The sequence below is a fragment of the Schistocerca piceifrons genome, chromosome 1 (genome assembly GCF_021461385.2).
Source record: "Schistocerca piceifrons isolate TAMUIC-IGC-003096 chromosome 1, iqSchPice1.1, whole genome shotgun sequence".
Lineage (NCBI taxonomy): Eukaryota > Metazoa > Arthropoda > Insecta > Orthoptera > Acrididae > Schistocerca > Schistocerca piceifrons.
Window position 1 is genome coordinate 137,538,955 of NC_060138.1, and position 19,160 is coordinate 137,558,114.

The 19,160-nt window shown below is 42.1% G+C and overlaps 1 protein-coding gene across 1 annotated transcript in view; it reads left to right on the forward strand.

The window, feature by feature from the left end:
• Positions 1-19,160, forward strand: part of LOC124790303 (alpha-(1,6)-fucosyltransferase-like) — a 174,286-nt gene that overhangs the window by 82,205 nt on the left and 72,921 nt on the right. The gene's annotated exons all lie outside the window — the stretch shown is intronic.

The following is a 19,160-nucleotide window of genomic DNA, read 5'->3' on the forward strand; positions in this document are numbered from 1 at the left end:
CACCTTTGCGGATTTTAAGAAGTTATATGACTCTGTTGACAGACAAACCCTTTTGGACAGCTTAGAGGAGCTCAGATTAGAAAGGAATATCAGAGAAGTTTAACCAGGAATACTAGAAAAGTAATCTGTCAGACTCTCACCCACACAACACCTCAAGTGAAGTTTTTTGGTAAACTTATCAAGTATGTACAGAAGTTTTAAAGAGAGATGAAGAGTCCAGCTTCTGTTTAACAAGATGTTAGAAAAAATCTTCAAAGAACGAAGTAAAGAGATAGAGGGTATAAACATCGTGATCCCAGAACATATAATGAAAGTGAAGTATCTAGGTTTGCTGACGATACAACTATCTTCAGTAAGACTAGCGAATAAACCAAGTACGCGAAAATGTTACTCGAAATATTATCCAAAACCGGACCTGCAAATATCATACGAGAAGAGTCATTTGATGGAAAATATACATCTGAAGTAGACAGTAAAGCGAATTGAGAAAGACGCACCAGACGTAAGAAAGCATAAAGAATAATATGGAATCACTGCAATGAACGATTGATAAACCATAATACGAAATTTTGGCATTTCAAGACAGTTGTTTTGTCTGAAGCAATATGTGTCTCAGAAACTATTTCTCTGAGCAGTCGCTCAAAAATTAATGAAATGAAAAGGAAGAGCGAATAATCTCATAAAAATTTATGGGCCCGTTAATATACGTGGTATACAGATTGACAGAAGAACTGCACACCTGTTTACAGCGATTGACAAGTTCATTAATGCAATACATAGAAGCTGCTTGACGTTCTTCAGTCATATGTGCAGAATGACAACACTGTATTAACTAAAAAACTACTTGATGTAGTAAAATAAAAAAAAGATTAAACTCTCTTGGTTAGAAGAAATTAATCACGGTTTCCTAAAAATCAGTGCCACGCAAGATATCTTCAGCGAACCGAAACCCTCTGGGATCCCAGTTGCAAGTCACATAGTCATGGGCAAACTATAGGCCCACTGGAAAACAATGGACTGAGGAATGTAAGAAACAACAAAGTGAATTCTTGAAGCGATTTTGAAAAGAAGTTAAAAAGCAAGCTATGCCACCAAGCAAACTTTTTCAGATCTGATCTTTAACTGGGCATAACTAAGAAATAATAATAATAATAAGATATATTAGGAATAACGAAAATATTAATTACTTTAGTCCTTTTGTAGCCATGTTTATTAAATCAGCAATGGACGTGGTTAATGACAAAGTCATGACGTTTCTGTGTTAATGGGATCCAAGACTCAACGGCATTGCGTGGATAAGTATCTGTTTCAAGAGATATTGTCGCTAATTCTTCTGCATTTTAGCAGCATAGCTGTTCCAAAACAAGACCAGATAACGATCTTATGTTAATGTCACTTCTAGTGTCATTAGGCTTGTTATCCTAAAGAGCATCTGGGGAACCCTTGCCCAGCACAAGCACATGAGGTAGTTGAATGTAGTACAGTCCGGTCGTCCTCTCCCACCGATCTTGGCCAACAGCATGGTTTAAAAATGGCGGGAAACCCCTCCCCCCTCCTCCGAACCAATAGGAATCAAGTTCCACTCCCATACCCCATATTTACTGTAAAACCAGTTGCACGAACATCGTCGTTCACGGTCTGTACGTGTTAGTGAGATGATCAAGATGAAGTACCAGCAGCAGCAGAGATCAGCCACTGCCCGTGTCCGGAATAAAAAGAAGAAAGTGGTCGCAACTGAAAGTATGTTCTTATCTGTCCATTATCATTAATATAGCTATTATTGTTGTTATTCATTTATTAATGTATTCATTTATTCTTACGTTATTGTATTTTTTCCACACTGAAATGCACCCCTGATGTAGTACCAAAAAAAATCCAAGACAAACTTGTGTTTCACTTAATGTTCTGTGCGCCACAATAGCAGTATAAGCAGCAACCGCCCTCGGCCAGTCTCCATCATGATTTATCGGACCCGCTGTTCTACTATTCTGCACTTCCATAGCGACAGCAGCAGATGCCAGAACTACCTCAACTCACCATTTAGAAGAAGATGATGACACAGTTTGACCCGTCCTGTACATCTATTTACATCTGTACGTTTGTGTGGATGGTGTCTATACTTGATATGTATGGAGAAGTGGTGCTGAAAATACCTTCAGGAGACACTCGTATTTACACCAAACAATCAAGTGTTGTGAATTAGTATGATCTATATACTATCGATTAATGAGTACAACAGACAGACAGACTGAGCCACTGGCTCCCATATGTCAGTGGTGCTTTCAATGGTTAGTAAAAAGTCATACTAACTGTGGTATGATATTAGGTTCCTAAACAGAAATAATTACCCTTTACCACAATCTAACGAACTTGCTAAGCTGCTGTGACTACACATATTATTATTTTAGGAAAGAAAAATATTGCATTGAGAAATTATTTATGGATTTGCTTCTTTTTACAAGCATCACAAAATAGTTTAATAAGAGGCAGGCCATCAATTTGACACTGTGCATTCCCATCATAATGCGTCCAGCAAGTTACATAAGTTTAGAATGTCGCTCCCCACTTGAGGTAACTAACAAAATATCACACCCAACAATGGTATAAGCTGTGCAGGAAACAAATAATACCCGACAGGGTTAAAACTATGGTTTCTTTCTGTAACTTTTTATAAATTTCTAAAAACAGTTTACGTATGTTTCCACTTTAAACACTTGAACATGTGAATAGTATTAACACGCTTCTCTTCTTTCTCATGGAAGCCATAGTTCTCCATGTGAAGTGTTGTGGTATAATTAGTTCTAGACTATCTAAGACATCTGGTCTAAGCATATTTCTTGAATACACCAGTGTTGTGCAGATATCATTCTACTTTAACAGTGAGTTAATGAGTGTATTCAAATTGGGGACAGATGCATCAGTCATAAGTTGCAATATACGCTCACTACCCTCACACAAGTCCACAGTGAGTACTGCCACTCTACATGTATGGTGTTTAGCATCAAAGATCATAACGTTGTTCATTTTTGCATAAACGATAGCCATAAACTGGCTGTAAGGCCTAGCACGCGCGTCGTTTGTACCAGAAAAGAGCAAAGTTGATATAAATTATTTTTTTATGTTTCAAAGTTGCATACACTGCTGCTATTGCTGTATGTATTTGCATTATCGATAAATCATTCACCAAGTCACGTGGTAACTTTCAAAGGATAAACATGTCGAAACACATAGCAACTCTCTCGGCTGCAAAACAGTCATTGTGTAAGTATTAATGCCGATGAGTATGTAATCGAAATGTATAGATAAGTCATAAAGTTTTTACCTTGCTGGTGGAGAGTAGTCACCACAGCAACCATCCTGATATGAAGATAGTGTTGTTTAATCTCGTGTACAGCTTAAAAAGCAGAAGCAGTAAATGTGTCACTGTGGGAATGACGTAAGATCGCGAATTCTGTTCAGTGGTAGTTTTAGAAAATCCGTGATACAGTGATGCCAAAGTCATATTATCCCTAGCTGAATGGGCGTACCTGCTTTTTTCCATGTAAATCCTGACTCTCGATCATATTGGATGATCATATGATCACTGCAGGGGCCTTTCCGCAAACAATTAAATTGTTTTATCAAAAAGAGTGCACTCATCTACGAGAGTGCACATTTACAAATCTAATGTATGGCAGTTAAGTGTTCCAACATGCTCAAGATTGTTGACAGAGATGGAAAATTCATGTATATCGACTCTATAAGAAAATGTGGCGCAATCTGTTGAATTTTGTGCAAAAACCTTAATCTGTTTACAGAAACCATTACTCAACTTCATGTTGTGCATCAGAGAATTTAGAAATGCATGAGCCAACTACACTACATGTAGGCACCGAACTATGTTCTTCGTTAAGTATGTTCATTTACCCTGCAGTACATATGAGTCTGTAAAAAAAAAGTGTAGGAGCTACATGTTTGTATAGTTTTCATTTCTCTATAAAATCCTGTTTGCGCTAATTTGAATGCATAGTGAACACCATGACTGAGTGGACAAAACACCGCTGCCACAAGGGCTTCATAGTAACCGACTGGTCATGCAATGTTACTAAAAACTGGGAGAAGAAGAAGAAGAATGGATCAGAACTTCGAAATAACATAAATGCTATTGTTGTTGGACCATCCAACTTTGGGAAAACAAATGCTGCTATGTCAATATTAATAGAACTAGAGCATGTATATATATTTTTAAAAACATTATTTTGGCCCAAATACAAGTTATCACAAGAAATTTCGCATGACATTGGTGGAGTTACTAAACATTCAACAAATGCATTGATATGCTGCCACGTGAAAAAGTAAAGAGTGTATGAAGTGGAAAACCAGGATTAGATTTGGAAATTATTTTGGGTGTCATATAAACGTGGACATCTTTATTTGAGCCAGAAATTGCCCAGGTTGTGAAGCAGCAGGTAAGGGGCAATATGGACCCTATCATCGCTTTCCAACAGGACAATATGAATTTAAAACATATTTGCCATAGGAACTAACATGAAATTCAATAAATTTAATACCATATGCAGGTTTTGCTGGAATCACGTGCAACGTGGCTTTCCAGTCATTGATATACGGAGAAAACTGCATGACAGGCAATATCAAGGAAACTTCCAGAAGTTTCTGTGTGAAACCAATACAGAATTTCGTCAGTATATTTTGAATTGACAAATCCACACACATTCTATACAGTCATTCGGGGAGAGTGAAGCACAACGGAAATATGCATAATAAGTAGACAGAAAAAACTGAAGCCATAAAAGAAATTCTTACAAATTGTACTGTGGAAAGTGAAAATATAAATGAAATATTATGCAACGGAAACATAAGTGATAGGAAGTGTTATGAATACAGTAATTGTAAAGGTCCGTGTAAATGAAAGGAACATTAGAAGATGTCAAAGAAAACTCCGGTGAATATCGTGGAAAGAGAAGCTCGGCAAGAATTCAAGGCAGCCTCTCTGCGGTTAACCGATGTGGTAAATTCAGAGGTTGATGATAGCGAAATTGTTTTAAAGATACAAACAGGGATCCCTGTTTACGACTGCATATGATGTGTATTGTCTCGAAACTGGTTTGGTATGGAGCGGCATGTCAACCAAACGCAAAGCCGTCGAGGCACAATAAGGCTACCCTTTGGAAATTAGAGCTGCTAAATTTCGGACATTTGGAGTGAGATCATTCTCACATCCGAAACTTTCAAACCATTAATGGAAAGTATTCAACAGCACTCACACGTGATAGACAGAGGCAGAAGAGGAAGAGAACAAGACGATGAAGAAGGATATACAATTACCGATTTCGTTAACCATCACAGTGTTAGAAAAACAGATTACACGTATAGGGTTATCCTGGATCAACAATGTCTTTGACAACCATCCCATATGTTCAACCAAGCATGCTTTACTTGTTGGAGGTAAGCAGTTTGAATGAACACCTGGTTTAGTTCAACTAATATCCCTAAAAACCTTGGACCCTGACAATTATTTGGAAAAAGAAATCAAAATGTACACTGAAACATTAGTATGCTAATGAAGACAAGTGAAACCTCACACGAAATTGGCGAATGCAAAGCCTGAACAATAAGAAATAAATTAATATAACTGGACTTGCATTAGCTGGTATACATACCACAGGCGAAGGCATTGGCATTGAATGTAAGAAACTGAACAATCTCTATAGTACATATACTACTAAGTGAAAAAGAAACAATAGAATTGCCTCAACCGCTCACAGAATCAGCTGCCACAGGAAATACAGATCATAGTAATGAAATAATATCAATCATTTCAGTTATCTGAGAAAGACACATTGCTGAATAATAATAATTACGGCCAGTGCACCAAAACATTCCTGTGTAAACGTTTCATAATATGGGGTTTGGATGATCTCTGTCCGGCAGATCTCAGAGATATGAGACAATATTCACGTACAAATGACGGTTTCCATATAATATAATGGTTATAGGTACTTGTATGTACTCCAAACTCGCTGGGCACTACTTGTAAAAGCAAAGAAATTCAGTGAAGCTCATTTGTTGCTTATTTAAAAAAACAAAACTGCACTTGAGAAACCTTATGTACAGAACTGGTGAACGGAGATGCTTACGATTTATAACATGCAATGGTTCAAAATGGTTCAAATAGCTCTGAGCACTATGGGACTTAACATCTGAGGTCATTAGTCCCCCACACTTAGAACTACTTAAACCTAACTAACCTAAGGACAGCACACATATCCATGCCCGAGACAGGATTCGAACCTGCGACCGTAGCAGCAGCGCGGTTCCGGACTGAAGCGCCTAAAACCACTCGGCCACAACGGCCGGCTAACATGCAATGGAAAAACACAAGGACAGAGAAGGTAAAGAAACTGCTAGCAGTTTCTACACAGAAGAGTCACAGAAATGCTCTGAACTAGACATGTTTCGCATAGAACATTGAAGGTTCAAAATGGTTCAAATGGCTCTGAGCACTATGGGACTCAACTGCTGTGGTCATCAGTCCCCTAGAACTTAGAACTACTTAAACCTAACTAACCTAAGGACATCATACACATCCATGCCCGAGGCAGGATTCGAACCTGCGACCGTAGCAGTCGCACGGTGCCGGACTGCGCGCCTAGAACCACGGGACCACCACGGCCGGCGAACATTGAAGGAACAAGGCTCTAGTTCAAAGGCTTGTCTGTGCATCTTCACGCAACAGCTACGCGGACGCTCAAGATTTAGTTTTCAATGAAAAGTGTCGAATAATTTGAGAGGTGGTATTACTCACTGAAATAAGAAAAATAAGTCCAGTACACATGGGTCCGGGAACACATACCTTCCGAGATAAACATGGGTTTATAGGAAAGGCTGTGTGACGCTTGGTTGTGGATATTAGCACAGTCGTTGCACTGGCACTCCTTCAAATGTGTCGTCAGGGTATTGCGATGTCTTACTCACGGTACTTTACCTACCATTAGGTGGCCTGCAGTCAGTTGTGTGTTTCAGTTGGTTGGTTGTTTGGGGAAGGAGACCAGACAGCGTGGTCATCGGTCTCATCGGTTTAGGGAAGGAAGTCGGCCGTGCCCTTTCAGAGGAACCATCCCGGCATTTGCCTGGAGTGATTTAGGAAAATCACGGAAAACCTAAATCAAGATGGCCGGACGCGGGATTAAACCGTCGTCCTCCCGAATGCGAGTCGAGTGTCTAACCACTGCGTGTGTTTCGAGTCGTGCTTTAGGCTACTATAGTTTCCGTCATATTTGCATATTTGTGTGCCTTATTGTACAGTACTGTCAACCCTGGGTACGAATCATGTTGTTTTATCTTCTTCCAAAGGCGGATTCGCGTATGTGTTTACTGTTATTGCGCTGTTTGTACATACAGTGACGTAATACATTAACATTTTCTCTCTTCCACCACTTGTCAGCAATGGAAGCCTAGTACTTGACAAGTGACAGGGCCGCTGTGATACGCTGCTATGGTTATCAAATGGACATAGCATGCGAGCCTCTGCCTACTACGCTGAAAAATATCCGCAGCGCAAAACGCCCTCTGATAAGCTCTTCAGGAAACTTATCCAGCGTCTTAGGGACACGGGTACCCTTGCACCTCAGAAGACTGACAATGGAAGGCTCTGCACAGCCCGCACATCTGACATGGCAGAGCGTGTGCTACGATCGGTGGAAGAAGCCCCTGGGACCAAGATGTGACGATTAGCAGCAGCAGAAGGCGTGTCTCACTTTCTTATCTGGAGGGAAGGGGGCGGGGTACTTCATGGACAATTGTTGTACTCATATCATCTACAGCCATTTCAGTCCCTAAAGCCACAGGACTTCGTGGCAGACCGGGGTTCTCTCAGTGGCTGTTGCAGGAGTTTACCAATAAAGGCATCGTCATGCAACAGCTAGGCGGACACTCAAGATTTAGTTTCAAAAAAAAAAAAAAAAAAAAAAAAGTCGAATAATTTGCTAAACACATAAGCGAATCCGCGTTTGGATGAAGATAAAACAACATGATTCGTACCCAGGGTTGACAGTACTGTACAAGAGTTGGTGTTGTGACTTTCCATAACCAGTGTGTATGGACAGATGCAAATCCTCAAGAAATCAGGAAAGAGGACGTCAACATCGATTCTAAATCAACGTATGGACAGGTTTAATTGGAGATAGATTAATAAAGCCGTACCTCCTACCATAAAAATTAACTTGTGCACATTATCTGGACTTTCTCATTAATGCATTGCATAACTTGATGGCGACTGTGTCACTGCTGCAGTAAATACAAATGTGGTCCATGCGCAATGGTGCACCAGCATACGTTCGTCACAATGTGCGCGAACATCTGATGCAGACATTGCAGGACCACTGGAATGGTCGAAGGGATGGGGAGGGCCGCAGCTTGCCCAGCTCGTTCCCCTGACCTCAGTCTTTTGGTTATGGAGACACTTGAAGGAACTGGTCTACGCCACGCTAATCAAAAATATGTGGACGCTACAGGGTCGCAACTTCAATATTTGCCAGAAGGTGCAACAACAACCAGGTACGCTTTAAACGGTGCGTCATTCCTTACGCTGGAGGGCAGACGGTTGCATTGTAATGAATAGACGCGACGCGATGTTGAACACCTCCTACATGTTTATCGCAGAAAGTATGCACTTCCAGACCCATGTTTATACACTCCTGGAATTTGAAATAAGAACACCGTGAATTCATTGTCCCAGGAAGGGGAAACTTTATTGACACATTCCTGGGGTCAGATACATCACATGATCACACTGACAGAACCACAGGCACATAGACACAGGCAACAGAGCATGCACAATGTCGGCACTAGTACAGTGTATATCCACCTTTCGCAGCAATGCAGGCTGCTATTCTCCCATGGAGACGATCGTAGAGATGCTGGATGTAGTCCTGTGGAACGGCTTGCCATGCCATTTCCACCTGGCGCCTCAGTTGGACCAGCGTTCGTGCTGGACGTGCAGACCGCGTGAGACGACGCTTCATCCAGTCCCAAACATGCTCAATGGGGGACAGATCCGGAGATCTTGCTGGCCAGGGTAGTTGACTTACACCTTCTAGAGCACGTTGGGTGGCACGGGATACATGCGGACGTGCATTGTCCTGTTGGAACAGCAAGTTCCCTTGCCGGTCTAGGAATGGTAGAACGATGGGTTCGATGACGGTTTGGATGTACCGTGCACTATTCAGTGTCCCCTCGAAGATCACCAGTGGTGTACGGCCAGTGTAGGAGATCGCTCCCCAAACCATGATGCCGGGTGTTGGCCCTGTGTGCCTCGGTCGTATGCAGTCCTGATTGTGGCGCTCACCTGCACGGCGCCAAACACGCATACGACCATCATTGGCACCAAGGCAGAAGCGACTCTCATCGCTGAAGACGACACGTCTCCATTCGTCCCTCCATTCACGCCTGTCGCGACACCACTGGAGGCGGGCTGCACGATGTTGGGGCGTGAGCGGAAGACGGCCTAACGATGTGCGGGACCGTAGCCCAGCTTCATGGAGACGGTTGCGAATGGTTGTCGCCGATACCCCAGGAGCAACAGTGTCCCTAAATTTGCTGGGAAGTGGCGGTGCGGTCCCCTACGGCACTGCGTAGGATCCTACGGTCTTGGCGTGCATCCGTGCGTCGCTGCGGTCCGGTCCCAGGTCGACGGGCACGTGCACCTTCCGCCGACCACTGGCGACAACATCGATGTACTGTGGAAACCTCACGCCCCACGTGTTGAGCAATTCGGCGGTACGTCCACCCGGCCTCCCGCATGCCCACTATACGCCCTCGCTCAAAGTCCGTCAACTGCACATACGGTTCACGTCGACGCTGTCGCGGCATGCTACCAGTGTTAAAGACTGCGATGGAGCTCCGTATGCTACGGCAAACTGGCTGACACTGACGGCGGCGGTGCACAAATGCTGCGCAGCTAGCGCCATTCGACGGCCAACACCGCGGTTCCTGGTGTGTCCGCTGTGCCGTGCGTGTGATCATTGCTTGTACAGCCCTCTCGCAGTGTCCGGAGCAAGTATGGTGGGTCTGACACACCGGTGTCAATGTGTTCTTTTCTCCATTTCCAGGAGTGTAGAATTTATCTCAGAAAGTATGTATTTCTGGACCCATGTTTATTGGACTTATTTTTCTTGTTTCGATGAGGTCTAACACGTCTCAAAGTATTAGAGACTTCTGTTTAACGCTCTGTATATATAACACGGCGCAGAAACTTCAGACAGTGCATTAGCACAAAATAAATCCTAGGAAGCGCATCAGAGACGGTGGCGGTATTCTCTATAACTTACCAGTTGAATTGCATATTCTTCGACATAACTAACTGAAAAAGCATCTAGCTCATGGCGATTAGGGGATTAACGTCTTAGATAAGGCCTGCAAGGGAACTGATTTGTCTTCTACTGCAATTCGTCGCACCACGACTGAAATTTGTCTGAAAAGGCCAAGCAAATACGTCAAAGAAAGGCTGTAGGCACAGGCAACTTACTGCAGCATTCACACGTGGTAAAGCGAGGTGTGCCAAACTTAAACTAGGTGATGGCACACGAACGCAACTCATTCTACGCTACAGAAGGAGATGAAAAACCCTGTAGAATGTTTAAAAAAGGGCATCCAATAAGCGGTGTCAGCGGCAAAAGGAGCCTTGAAGCAGAAAAGACTAGGAAGTTGAAGACATGTTAAACCACCTAGGGATCGCCAATACACAACAAAAGTGGTGGAATCATCACATTTCTAATTTCATCTCTTGTGAGAGTATCAGCAATTGGCTTGTATAAAGGCCTATTTTTCAAACAATACATGAAAGATATAAATCTGTTTATAAAAAAAGGTTCCTAAACATCTTCCGAAACAGACCGCTTAGGAAAAAATATCTCCTTAAATTTATCAAAAAATTAAAAATCGCAAAATTTAAGGTAGTGTTTATGTGGAATACATTTCCAAACACGATAGAAAGTCCAAAGAATATGCGATTGTAAATTTAGATATTGCAGAAGGACATGGAACCCACAGGCTTGCGAACATTAAAAACCGAAATTACCTCTACTACTGAGAGGGTTTACATCTGCCTGGAGAACTGCGCCAGTCCTTCACCAACAACCATGGGTTGTGCAGTCTAGACTTCGGTTCGTAGCTCTGTGAACATTTATACCTAATGTTGCTCCTGACAATTGCATAAAAACAAGCAGCATACCCATCACTATGTCAATTGAGATTTAGTTGTGATATCATACATTCTGTCACGAAAAGAACGGTCGTCAGTATTAAGCACCAATTACTTTCCACCAGTAGATACAAACGAGGGAAAATTGAGTATTGCACTGAACGCTCTTGAAATATACAACAATATTCCTTATATCACCTAGGTGACCCATGAACTAAAGTATCTAGGATGTGATAAAGTTGTAGAAAAGCCACGTGGCTCACGCAATACTGAATCTTCAAATGCAATAACAAAACAGATTGTAAAAGCATTTGAGTTATTTGCTAAGGTCAGTGCGTTTAAAACTGGAATTACACAGGCCAAAACAGACAGTTGACTTTGGCCAGGAAATTTCAGTAGGATCTCTGTTGTGTTTCTCGTGTAAGTCTAAAAAGAGCTATAGGAAGTCCTAGGGGCTACAAATACAAACAATATAATTGGGAAACGTTACATGTTGTGGCGGAGGTGAAACAAATGTTGGGTTACTGACACAACCCTTGGAAGACCCAAGAAGTCTACTAAGCACTACGGCTATTCGACCTCTTCTGGAATATTGCTGAGTACTGCGCAATAATTACATGATGGGATTGACGGAGGATACTGAAAACGATGATGGAAAACAGCTGATTTTGTTGTACAGCGAACTAAGAGAGAAAGTGTTGCTGATGTTTTCCCTTTTCTTCCTTCAGGTTGGTGGGGGAGGGGGCTGTTGGAGAGTTGGGGACACAATATTAAGACAAACTTTTTTTCACTGCAGCGCGTTATTTCCACACCATTTCAACCACCATCGTTTTCCTCCGAACGCAAACAGTTTTCCTTGCCACCGCCGTGTGAAGTATGACATTACAGTTGTAACAACGGAAGAGAAATTAGAACTCACAGGTTAAGATTTTGGTGTTCGTTGCCACCAAAACTGTTTGCTGACCGGCTGACCGGCAAGCTACAGCCTGCTGCTGGGGCGAGACCGAAGCGAGCGAGCCAGCAGCGGCGGCCCAAGGCAATTCGCTTTGCTCTTCTGAGGAATTCACTAGGTGGCAGGATTACCTAACACAAATCAACGAGAAATGTTCTGTTTGTCCGCTAAATAGTTTATTTATGTATTACAAATAGCAGAAGGTTTACATCACTTTACTTGCGGAATCACACTCATCACTTCTGTTTCACTAGCTGACGTCCTTTCTGTTTGTATTGTATTGTATTGTATGTTAACCGGGGGCCTAGAAACGACGGAGAGGCTCCGTCCCCGCCGCAGTGGTCCACAACCACACGACGACTGCCGCATTGCACTTCACCCCTTCTCCGCCCCACGCCGAACAACTTTTTCAGGGTTATTGTGCGGTTCGGCCGCCTGTGGCTCCCCCCACCTCCAGGTAACGTCTCACACCAGACGAGTGTAACCCCTATGGGTGGTGTACGTGTCCATGGAGAACTTGTTTGCACAGCAATCGCAGACATAGTGTAGCTGAGGCGGAATAAGGCGAACCAGCCCGCATTCGCCGAGGCAGATGGATAACCACCACAGGTTGGCTGGCTCACCAAACCTCGACCCATGTCCGCCGGGCATATTCGTGCCGGGGACCATGCGCTCCTTCCCAATCCGGAAAGCCGTGCATTAGACCACACGGCTAACCGGGCGGGCTCCTGTAGGTTACTGCGAACTGTGACCTCTCAGACATAAAATCACGAATCCAGTCGCACAACTGAGACTATAGTCCATAGGAACACAGTGTGGTTGGGAGCCGCTTGTGAGGAATGGTATCGAAAGCCTGTTTGGAACTCTATAAGAACGAAATCAATTTGAGAGACTTGGAATACAATACGTTGCGCGAATAAAATGCCAGCTGTGTCTCTCAATAGTGATTCTTTCCAAATAGAAGCTAGTTTGATGTCAATAGGTAATATATTTCGCAGTACTTCACGATGCTGGAACAAAGTATTTGTTCACACGTCCTGCTACATGTCGATGTCAATGAAATTGATTTGTAACCCAGTGGATTACGTTTCTTTTTTTATTTGTTTCGCCTTCGCCACGACATGTGACGTTTCCCAGTTATGTTCTGTGTATTTGTAACCCCTAGGAATTCCTTTACCCATACAAACCTTCTTTTTTTTTACTTTATCGATTATTAAAAATGGTTCAACTGGTTCTGAGCACTATGGGACTTAACATCTTAGGCCATCAGTCCCCTAGAACTTAGAACTAATTAAACCTAACTAACCTAAGGACATCACACACATTCATGCCCGAGGCAGGGTTCGAACCTGCGACCGTAGCAGGCCCGCGATTCCGGACTGCAGTGCCTAGAACCGCACGGCCACCGCGGCCGGCTATCGATTTTTACTTATCGATTACTGGATATTTGAGGAAACCTTTTTAGTAAAATCACGTGGAGAACCTCACACATTTTATTGTTTAGGGTCAATTGTCAAGTTTTGCACAGTGAAGATATATCTTCAACATCATCTTGCAGTTCGCTTCGCTCCTGCGAGGAGTTTACTAGACGGCAGCATTACCTGCCACAAATACAAGACAAATGCTCTGATTGTCTGCTAAATAGTTTGTATATATTACAAACAGCAGGAGTCCTACATCACTTTACTTGCGGCATACCACACATGTTTCCGTAGCTGACGTCCCGTCAGCTGCTGCCAACTGTGACCTTTCATACAGGAAATCAAGAATTCAGATTATAGCCCATAGAAAGCAATGTCGTTGGACGCCGCTTGTGAGGAATGATATCGAAATTATTTTCGGAACTCTATAAATACGGAATCAATTTTAGAACCTGTATATCCAGTACGTTGCGCGAATAAAGTGCCAGCTGTGTCTCATAAGGATGATACTTGACAAATCCATGCTAGTTTCATGTAAGTAGGTAGTATATTTCTGAGTATTTCACAATGTTAAAGCAAAGTATCTGTTCTGACGTCCTGCTACATGTCGATGTCAATGAAATGGATTTCTAACTCAGTAGATTACGTTTATTTTCTTTCGCAGGTATTGCGGTGGTCTGAGAAACTTTTACATTCTTCTCTCTCACCATGAATAATAGAATACTGTCATAAAGTCGTATCAAATACAATTAAGTCGCTGCATCGTCGATGTACAAGATGCACTCCTAAATTGTTAGCCCACTCAAGAAAGACATTAGGAGCATAATCGTCCTGCTAAGACTATGAAAGACTCATGACAACATAGTGGAACATGTCTGGTGACGCTATGATAGTTTTGTTACTTCCTGGAATGACAGAGAATGATCTTCAAGGTGCGCTTGATATATTCAGTCAAAGATTCTGAATGAATTCCACTTTGGTGTGTCTTCGACTTATGAAATATTTGTTTAGAGGCAAGGTGTATTAGTTTCACACAGAAACTACAACTAATCTCGTGGTCTACATTGCGAATTATCTGTATCAGCCATCACAAGGGTAATGACGAGGCGATGGTCGCCGCAGTTGGTCGCTTGCTCCATGTAAATGTCGACACATTATCAAGAGTAAGTGGCAGTAGCTCTCAGTTCCAAACTATGGCGAGAGTAACATTTTACCTCCTCCGTGAGAAAGTTTAAAACAGCTATATCGATCTCACAACGAATCTTTAGACATTTTGTCACCGTAAGACATCTCGCTATGCTCAGTAACCAGTGGATCTATAGGTAAGAAACATAAAATACTATGACACTGCTACTGAAAATACACAAATCTGTTAATGAAATCATATCGCTGAATACTCTGTTAATTGTGTTTCATTCAGCAACTACTCTCACTGCCACAAGTCATATTTACGTTGTAGTCTTGTAAAGCTACTTAAGTATGACTAAAGACTGCACGTTTACTTCTGAGTTGTATGGTGTTGTGAATGAGTCACCAGTTGTATTAGTTTAGTGCATGTTAATAGCGTTTCCCGTTAGGTTATTGAACAAAACAGACACAACTGTCAGGGAAATTGCAACAATATATTCCACCTCGTTATCGAAAGCCGTGCTCAGGTAATTTTTCGATCCCACGGATTTAGTGACTCGCTGATTCCGAATCAAACCAAATTTAAAACGCAGACGGCAAAACACAGAGAACAAAAATAAAGAAAAACTAATGGTTAATCGGAAAGGAGTGGAAAAGGTAAACACATGCAGGTGTCAGATTAGAAGACGTGCAGTAGGTCTGTTTGCCAACCAAGCTCCTTGGTGCTATCTTTCAGGTCGCATTTGTTACTCTGCGACTACAAGGCATCTCATTTGTTGCCAACAAATGTCAACTGCGAAAGAAACACGTCTGTGAGGCAGTTCGTAACGCAAAACACTTTCTTTGTTCCACCAGATATATGTATCAATAGCAATACATCTTGTTTATGTGTACAGGCCATCATTTGAGATAATATTTGTTATGGCTTAACCCACTATTTTCACACTATTAAGGCACCATACGGTATTTCAAATCACCATCAGGTCTCACTGATTTAGACTTACGGCGATCTCCTTAAATCCATTACGGCAAATGCCATGATCAATCCTTTGAAAGGTAAAAGACGACTTCCTAATCAAATCCTTCCCAGTTCGAGATTATGCCTCGTGTCTAATAGCGTTTTTGACGTGACATTGTACGGTAATCCTCCTTCCTTTTTTAAACCTCAATATGACTACTGAAGGCAAGTATCGCATGAAGATTAATTGGACGTCACATTTGCCCGTTATCGGACAGACAGTAGGTGACCAAACCAGTAAATCACAAAGACGTCCTTCATCAACACGTGTTGGTCTTTCCGAAGGTGGTGATTAATTGATCTCCAAACGATCGTACTTGATACAACTTGAGTTTCTCAATAGCACTCACTCCATACGGGGCATAGATGTTTCGATTTGCCTCCACTGCTTTCAACTTTTTACTAGACACAAACAGAACACAATGTCACAAATGTTAGGCTTTACTCCGTTTTGGTCTCTGTTTTATAATGCCTAAACGACGCTCCTCATATAGTTAAAAATTGGCTCTGAGCACTATGGGACTTAAAATCTGAGGCCATCAGTCCCCTAGAACTTAGAACTACTTAAACCCAACTAACCTAAGGACATCACACACATCCATGCCCGAGGCAGGACTCGAACCTGTGACTGTAACAGTCGCGCGGTTCCGGACTGAAGCGCCTAGAACCGCTCGGCCACCGTGGCCGGCCCTCATATAGTCAAAAACGAAAAATATTCAAGTTGTCATAACACAAGCTATACTATAAACTTGAATAAAATAAGACCATAGTTAAATACGCTTATAGCAACATACCTTACAAAGTCATATGGGACATGCTGAAATATATTGTTATATAATACACAACGCTACATAATGTTACACTTGCTAATTCGAGCGCAGGAAAGTCCGCTGGAGACCATAGGCTCTATGCCCGATGCGTCACGATCACTTATGCGGCCGCTGGCTGACGGCACTGAAATTGGTCATACTATCACAGACACACACGAACCCTTTCACGAACATGATTCCGCAAGATTTTTTTGGTACTGGCTGGTTAAAAAATGAACGAAACTGCCTTTGACCTTCTGTCAGACTGATACTTTTAGCAGGCAGACGGAGTACGGATTACAAAAGAAAGGAAAAGGATGAGTTTGATATCATGAAATAGTGTTTGCACTGCATTGACTTGGCTATTACACCACGAATAAGTTATTCACAACAACAGCTCAAGTGGTGGTCAGCACTTCTCGTAACACGTGCTGCATGTTAAATTTGGTGGTTGATTGAACTGAGGCTAGTTTGTATTAACTAAAGTATGGGTTCAGATCCTGCTAGGTGCATCAGATTTTACCAGTCACAAACACTCTCCTCACCGCCAGTAAAGCTAACTAAGGAACAAAGGTCTGTGCCCCGATTCCAAATAAATATTAATCATGTTTGTTCGCTATTGAGTGGAACAGATTTCTATTATTTTTTTGCTGTCAGAGGCGGACATCGCTGCTTGTGGAAATGTTATCTCTAGTAAGCTTTCTTACATTAGGAATGTCATTTTAGATCACTAACCAGCCGTCATACAAGCTGATAGGACATTCGTTTCTTATTTTAAGTGACCTTGAGTTTTTGAAAATACTGACGCTGGACAGGGACCTAAGCTCCAATTCCAATTTTTCTCTGGATTTGAACTCTTAGAGATGATACTGTCCCATCATTTCATTGTTTCCTTGTGATGCCAGATTCCTCCAGGTCTCTACGAATGGCGCGATCCTAATGACTAGTGCAAGAGAATTTGATAGGATACACCTTTTCATGTGTGGTCAACAAGGACCTGCTTCGCAGTCCCTGGCAGCACAGAACTATTTGTTGTTTTACCGCTAGCTGAACATGGGCACGTCTCGTTACTAAAGAAGAAACAATACATGTTTCATGTCTATTCGTAACAATAAGACAGTAGCGAAAGGTCCTGGGTTCGAATTCCTGCCATGCTAAAATCATTTGTATCATCTTTTAAGATTAATATTACGCTATTGGTAAACATACTTAACATTTGACATCTGAATGTGCTTAGTTAACAATTCATACAGGTAATGGTTCTACTCCCGGTCCATCAGCAAAACTTTACTTCATGGCGTTTCACACTTGTGCATTGCACTTTATTACATACCTTTTGTATTTACTTCTAAGAGGCAATATAAGCATCATGGGGATTGCGGGCAGTGCTAAACATATCGTCAAGTGTACCATAAAATTAAATAAAAGCCTCGAAGGACTTCCCGAGATTCATAATAAAGATCTTCCTTTGCGTCATATAGTGAGTAACTCTGATTCTCCAACCTATGACAGTGGCAAACACTTTGCGTCGTTATTAATGCCTCTTGTGAGAAAATGTGCTCATCACATACCTCTTCATTGGGAAACTAAAATCACTCAAACTTAACAGTTCTGATATATTAGTCAGTCACTATGTAGTGTTGTTGTTCATATAGGTTCCTCTTCCAGAATCATACTTCTCATTGGCTAAAACGCTGATACAGAGAATTCAGCTTTGTCTGAACATGTCTTGACCTTGACTATTTTTTATTCAATAACGAATTTTGTGAACAGACTGACCGTATCGCCATGGGTAGTCCTTTGTCACCCTGGGTGGTCAACTCCTTTATGGGGGACTTAGAAGAATAGGCGCTGGAATCGGCTTGCTTGAAGTCCACGGCATTTTGGAGGTATGTTGATGACACGTTTGTAGTGTGGCCCCATGGTGAAGACAAATTAAGAGAACTTTTAAATCATTTGCATCCCATCCACAGACAAATTCAGTTCACAGTGGAAATCGGGAAAGATGGAGGCCTTCAATTTTTGGATGTTTTGGTATGACGCAAGGATGATGGCACTTTGGGATATGCAATATATCGGAAACTACCCATAAGGATTGATATTTACGTACAAATAGCTGAGACCATTCTTCGCAGATTTAGTGTGTCGTCGGAACTTTGATATGCAGAGCACACGTCACTGCTCAAGAAACAAGCTTCTACACTTGCTAAGAGTTTTTGAAGCCAATGGGTGTTCCTCACAGCAAATTAGTAAGGCACTACAAATGAAACCAACATTGGGTTTAATGCAGAAGAAGACGCGGACAGTTTTAAATCCATGGCTGCTCTGTGATATGTGGGAATCCTGTCGTCAAAAATATGACGGATCCTCAGTAAACACAAAGTGAAAGTGATTTTTCGCCCTCAACGAAAGACACTCCTTGGTTCCGTTAAAGATGATTGAGTGCTTCGGTAGCGTGGGATTTACAAGATCCCCTGTGAGTGCGGTCGTTCATATTTCGAACAGACGACATGAGCAGCCCATGAGAGATGTACAGAGATACACCCGACTCTTACAACATAGCAACTCATCGGTGGCAGAGGCACTCTGTGGCGTACGATATCGTCGAAATTTTATTCTCGGCTTCATCTTT